The following is a 7,101-nucleotide window of genomic DNA, read 5'->3' as shown; positions in this document are numbered from 1 at the left end:
GAGAACTAACATTTTTTGAGCACCTAATAAATAACAGAGGCATGCTAGGTACTTTACACATATGTGGCTCTGTGGGGTGAAGCAGAACTTTTTTTTAACCTTATTTAGTAAGAAGGTATCAGATTATTTCTGTCTGGATATTGTCAAAAAGTCCCTTGGTTAAAAAAAATAAGTCCCTTGGTAGTCCTTCCTTGTTCCCAAATCACCTGAAAGACCCTTCTTAATAATACAAATTTAAGTTTAGTAAGCCATTCCTGATAGATGATGAAGTGATATGAACTTTGGTGATTTGCTTGGTACTCAGCTCTGATAGCTGGGAGGAGTGGGCTAAATATGCAAAATGGACTTAAGGAGTCTCCAAAGGTGAAGTTGTTCTTGGCCTTGCCTTTTGAAATTCAGCGTTATCAGAATTTCTCAAATGAATTAGGATGATTCCAACTGAGGTCCACTGGTAGGAAAATATATTAAAATCTAGTTACACATCAAGAAAGGAAGTGATGTCTGGACTGGTGACAAGTTCCTCTGGATCCAGTTGTCTTGACACAGATGTCACAGGGTGATACAGGACACAATAACTGAGTAGATGAATGTAACCAGTAGACAAGTAACCTTGAGAGGTCAAGCTTGGGCACCACCAAGTTGTGTGCAAGGACCTGGACCAGAAGGGGCATGCCAGCAGTGGGTGAGCACTCAATGGCCTCAGTAGAACCAATTTATTCAAAAGGTCTCAACAAAACAACAGCATTTGAGACCAGGACCTACCAGTGGACTGGTCGTGCTTTTCTGAGTTTCTCTCCATTTGGGGTTGACAAGAGGCTCCTTTGGAAGAGTAAGCACCTAGAGTTCTTAGTAAATTTGTAAAGGAGATTTTAAATAGGGGACCCCAACCCTATTTACATGTAGAGATTCTAGTGATTAATTAGAAAATTTTAAAATCTAAACTTACAACCCATGCTAGCAAGGTGGATTGTGAGATACCATTTAATCTTCATATCCAAACTAAGAGGTAAGTATTATCATTCCCCACTTCACATATAAGGAAACAAAGGCCTAGTAAGGCTTTTGTGATTTGTCCAAGGTTATTAGGCAAGTTAGTTGTAACCCTGGGGTATTGAATCCCAGTCTAATTCTCAGCTTACATTTCCCTGAACCACACTGAAGTGGAAACAACGAAAGTAGTTGGTAGCATGATCATGCAGAAAATCCTGGCAACCCTTAGAAATAGCTCAGGGATAAAACACTGCTATTTGGCATAAAGATGAAGAAACCAAATAATCCCTAATCTCTAAATTTATCTCATATGCTCACAAGCTTAAAATGCACTTGAATATGTTCAACATACATGTACCCTAATTTTGAGATCTAATTCTACAAATCACAGGAAATGTTTCATGTATTTCTAATCTCTGCAGATAGAATTAGAGGTTAAAGATTTTCTTCAGGAAAACCAACTAAACAGCCCACCTTCTTCAGGTTGAGAATGTAAAGGCAGAGTGAAAGTGCCAAAAAGAAAGGTGATTAAATATGGCTAAGGAATTGTTTACAAAACTCTGAAAATTAGCACAACATGAAACTTCTAGAAGCTTGAAGAACATAAAAAATCCTATAGGGCTTCCCTGGTGGTGCAGTGGCTGAGAATCTGCCTGCTAATGCAGGGGACATGGGTTCGAGCCCTAGTCTGGAAGGATCCCACATGCCGAGGAGCAACTAGGCCCATGAGCCACAACTACTGAGCCTGCGCGTCTGGAGCCTGTGCTCTGCAACAAGAGAGGCCGCGACAGTGAGAGGCCCACGCACCGCGATGAAGAGTGGCCCCCGCTTGCCACAACTAGAGAAAGCCCTCGCACAGAAACGAAGACCCAACACAGCAAAAGTAAATAAATTAATTTAAAAAGGATAGAATTCTTTAAAAAAAAAAATCCTATAGGTTCCACCTCCTATACTGTTGGTGGGAATGTAAATTGGTGCAACCACTGTGGAAAATAGTATGGAGGTTCCTCAAAAAACTAAAAATAGAGTTACCATAGGATCCAGTAATTCCAGTCCTGAACATATATCTGGACAAAACTATAATTTGAAAAGACACAGGCACCCCTTTGCTCACAACAGCACTATTCACAATAGCCAAGACATAGAAACAACCTAAATCTCCACTGACAGATGAATGGATAAAGATGTAAAATGGAATATTACTCAGCCATAAAAAGAATGAAATAATGCCACTTGCAACATGGATGGCCCTAGAGATTATCATACTAAATGAAGTAAGTCAGAAAGAGAAAGACAAATACCATATGGTATCACTTATATGTGGAATCTAAAATATGACACAAGCGAACCTACCTATGAAATAGAAATATAGATCAATGGAACAGGATAGAAAGTCCGGAGATAAACCCACACACCTATGGCCACCTAATCTATGACAAAGGAGGCCAGAATATACAATGGAGAAATGACAGTATTTTCAAAAGTGGTGCTGGGAAAACTGGATGGCTACATGTAAAAGAATGAAATTAGAACACTCCCACCCTTTGCTACTCCACACGTGACGTCACAGGGGACGCCAGCCTCTGCCTGCCTCCAAGTGGCTCTTCCTGGATGCCCAGACCCCTCTGCTCCCCATGGGCATCTGCCAGGCAGGGCACAACCTGTATCTCTGCCTGGCCCACCACCCACCTCTGGTCTGTATCACTTTGATCCTGCTGCTTCTGGGCCTTTCTGGCCTGGGCCTTGGTTGCTTCCTCCTCACGCACAAGACTGGCCTGTGCAGCTCTGACATCCCTCAGGACTAGGTCTCCTTCTTGAGATCTTTTGGCCAGCTGACCCTTTGCCCTTTGAATGGGACAGTCACAGAGAAGTGGCGTGGCTCACGTTGTGGGCTTATTGACTACCTTGAACTTCAGAGATGGTCTAGACAGGAACAAGACCCAGACATACCCAAGACCTCTGACTACCCGAGGTCCAGGGTAGTCAGATGGGATTGAAAGGATCTTCTGCAGGAGAGCTGGTCCTCATTACAGCCAGGGTGACCAAAGAAAGGACCCCAGGAACCTGCCTATATTTTAGTGGTGCTCCAGTAATCCTGCCCTCCAGCCAGCCTCCCATGTCCTGCTTGGAGGAGGGAGCAGGAAATTCTACCCTGAGCCCTAGGATGACTGAGGAGTATGTCAGCGTCTGAAGCCACAGAGGTCTTGTGCTCAGCAAGTTGCTCACCTCCGAGGAGTTGGCTCTGTGTAGCTCTAGGCTGCTGGTTTTGGGCTCCTTCCTTCTTCTCTTCTGTGGCTTTCTCTGCTGTCTCACTGCTGTGTGCTTCCAGCTGCGCCAGAGTCCTACTGGTCTAGAACCTGGTTCTGAGGGCACTGGCCTAGTTCCCGTCTCATTCTCAGGTGTGAGTCAACTTCTTGGGCCTTGATTCTGAGTTGGAAGAGATGTTACAAAAAGTGGAGAGCTGGAATGTGGGGGGGAAATAAAAGGATTTTTTGCCCCCCCTCAAAAAAAGAACACTCCCTAACAACATACACAAAAACAAAAACAAAATGAATTAAAGACCTAACTGTAAGGCTGGATACTGTAAAACTCTCAGAGGAAAATATAGGCAGAACACTCTCTGACATAAATCACAGCAAGATCTTTTTTTGATCCACTGCCTAGAGTAATGAAAATAAAAACAAAAATAAACAAATGGGATCTAATGAAACTTAAAAGCTTTTGCACAGCAAAGGAAACCATACACTATACAAAAAGATAACCCTCAGAATGGGAGAAAATATTTCAAATGAAGCAACTGATTAATCTCCCAAATATACAAACAGCTCATGCAGCTCAATATCAAAAAGAAAAACAACCCAATCAAAAAATGGGTAGAAGACCTAAACAGACATTTCTCCAAAGAAGACATAGAGATGGCCAAGTGACACAAGAAAAGATGTGCAACACCACTAATTATTAGAGAAATGCAAATCAAAACTACAATGAGGTATCACTTCACACTGGTCAGAATGGCCATCATCAAAAAATATACAAACAATAAATGCTGGAGAGGGTGTGGAGAAAAGGGAACACTCTTGCACTGTTGGTGGGAATATAAATTGATACAGCCACTATGGAGAACAGTATGGAGGTTCCTTAAAAAACTACAAATAGAACTACCATACGACCCAGCAATCTCACTACTCAGCATATACCCTGAGAAAACCATGATTTGAAAGGATGCAAAGCAGAAGTAGAGACATAGATGTAGAGAACAAATGAATGGTTACCAAGGAGGATAGGGGGGTGGGATGAATTGGGAGACTGGGACTGACATATATACACTACTATGTATAAAATAGATAACTAATGAAAGCCTGCTGTAGAGCACAGGGAACTCTACTCAGTGCTCTGTGGTGACCTAAATGGGAAGGAAATCTAAAAAAACAGTGGATATTTGTATACATATGACTAATTCACTTTGCTGTACAGCAAGAAACTAATACAACCATACTCCAATAAAGCTTAATTAAAAAAAAAAAACTAAAAATAGAGTTACCATATGATCCAGCAATCCCACTCCTGGGTGTATATCTGGACAAAACTCTAATTTGAAAAGACACATGCACCCCTATGTCCATAGCAGTGCTATTTACAATAGCCAAGACATCAAAACAACCTAAATGTCCATTGACAAATGAACGGATAAAGAAGATGTGGTACATATATACAATGGACTATTACTCAGCCATAAAAAGGAATGAAATTGGGTCATTTGTAGAGACTTGGTTGGACCTAGAGATTATCCTACTAAGGAAAGTCAGCAAGAAAGACAAGGACAAATACCATATGCTATCACTTACATGTGAAATCTAAAATATGACACAAATGAATTTATCTATGAAACAGACTCACAGACCTGGAGAACAGAGTTGTGCTTGCCCAGGGGAAGGGAGAGTGGGGGAGGGATGGATTTGAAGTTGGGATTAGCAGTTGCAAACTATTAGGTCCTACTATATAGTACAGGGAACTGTATTAAGTATCCCGAATGAAAAAGAATATGAAAAAGAATATATATATATATATATATATATTTTATATATGTAATATATATATAACTGAATCACTTTGCTGTACATCAGAAACCAATACAACATTGTAAATCAACTATATTTTAATAAAATCAATTTTGGGGATTTCCTTGGCTATCCAGTTAAGACTCTGCACTTCCACTGCAGGCGGCATGGGTTCCATCCCTGGCTGAGGAACTAAGATCCCGCATGCTGCATGCAGCGCAACCAAAAATAAAATAAATTTTAAAAAAATCCTATAGGGAGTTCCCTGGTGGCCTAGTGGTTAGGATTCCAGGCCCAGGTTCAATCCCTGGTCAGGGAACTGTGATCCCGCAAGCCATGGTGCAGTGTGGCCAAAAAAAAAAAAGAAAAAAAAAAAAGAATCCTATAGGTTCCAAAAGAGCTTAGGTAAACTCATGAGAGATATCTCAAAAACAAAACTATTTATTTAATCCAAAATTAAAATAAATTGGTGGTAAGGAAACAGACTGTTAAATGACACAAGATAGAAAGCCTAATTCTATATTTAAAAAAAATCAAACCTTGGGAAGTCCCTGGTAGTCCAGTGCTTAGGACTCTGCGCTATCACTGTCCAGGGCCTAGGTTCAGTCTCTGGCTGGGGAACTAAGATCCCACAAGCCGGTGGGTGCAGCCAAAAAAAAAAAAAAAAAATCACACCTTTTGATAGTATTCAAAAATACTATCACCTCACATCATGTGCATTAGCACCGTAGGGTCAGCTATGCAGCAGCTGTCGGGTGGGCAGGGAGGAGGCCGAGGCCACAGCTTGAGGGATGCCTTGGCCCCTCTGCACCTGTGTAGAGTCGGTGTGAGATGAAGAAACTACCCTTCCCAGTAGCCTGGAAAATGAAGAGTTTGTGCTGGACCTTTGAGCACATACTGAGGTAGTGAGGAGCCAGACAAAAAGCACAGACTATGGTGCTGAAATGAATTCATAAGGAACTTAGTGATTTGGTCCATGATCCTCTGGCACAATGTTCTGCAGGTCAAGTTGGGAATGATATGTTTCATTGGCAAGTCACAATTATGGGACCTAATGACAGTCCATGTCAAAGTGGTGTATTCTTTTTTTTTTTAATAGGTAAATATAAAATTCAGTATTATTTTATTATTGGTTCTTATGACCCAGCAATCCCACTACTGGGCATATCCCCTGAGAAAACCTTAATTTAAAAAAAGACCTATACCACATGTTCACCGCAGCACTATTTACAATAGCCAGGACATGGAAGCAACCTCAGTGTCCATTGACAGATGAATGGATAAAGAAGATGTGGCACATATATACAATGCAATATTACTCAGCCATAAAAAGAAATGAAATTGAGTTATTTGTAGCGAGGTAGATGGGCCTAGAAACTGTCATACAGAGTGAAGTAAGTCAGAGAGAAAAACAAATACCGTATGCTAACACATATATATGTATTCTTTTTGACAGTTCATCTTCTTATGGACTACCCCTTCAAACCAGGTTGCATTTACCATAAGAATTTATCATCCAAATATCAACAGGAATGGCTGCATTTGTCTTGATATTCTAAGATCACAGTGGTCACCTGCTTTAACTATTTCTAAAGTTCTTTAATCCATTTGTTCACTGCTGTGTGATTCAAACCCACATAACTCCCTAGTACCAGAGATTGCATGGATCTATAAGACAGACAGAGCTAAGTACAACAGAATATCTCAGGAATGGACTCAGAAGTACGCCATGTGATGCTGCCTTGAGGTCAGAATAAGCCACATTATAGCTGGAATAAACTTTAAATTACTATTCCTTTTTTGATTTTCTTATCCAGCTGCTCTCCTATCAGACCTTCTCTTTTTAAATTTTATTTTTTGTTTAACTCCCTCCATTCATTCACATGGCGAAGACTTAAGTTCTTCCAGCTTTGGACAATACTGCTTTTAGAAACTGTAAAATGGTTACACGAGAACAATGCCCAACATTCAAAAAATTTTTTTTTAAAAATTGAGTATGTAGGGCTTCCCTGGTGGTGCAGTGGTTGAGAGTCCGCCTGCCGATGCAGGGGAC

The 7,101-nt window shown here is 40.8% G+C and overlaps 2 pseudogenes; both read left to right on the top strand.

Moving 5' to 3' along the window:
• Positions 1–2,624: 2,624 nt before the first annotated feature.
• Positions 2,625–3,357, top strand: LOC117310649 (insulin-like growth factor-binding protein 3 receptor pseudogene; annotated as a pseudogene).
• Positions 3,358–5,981: 2,624 nt separating this feature from the next.
• On the top strand, positions 5,982–6,783 carry LOC117310612 (ubiquitin-conjugating enzyme E2 D2-like; annotated as a pseudogene).
• Positions 6,784–7,101: the final 318 nt, after the last annotated feature.

The sequence above is a fragment of the Tursiops truncatus genome (assembly GCF_011762595.2).
Source record: "Tursiops truncatus isolate mTurTru1 chromosome Y unlocalized genomic scaffold, mTurTru1.mat.Y SUPER_Y_unloc_1, whole genome shotgun sequence".
Classification (NCBI taxonomy): Eukaryota; Metazoa; Chordata; class Mammalia; order Artiodactyla; family Delphinidae; genus Tursiops; species Tursiops truncatus.
This window is presented reverse-complemented; position numbering and strand designations above follow the sequence as displayed.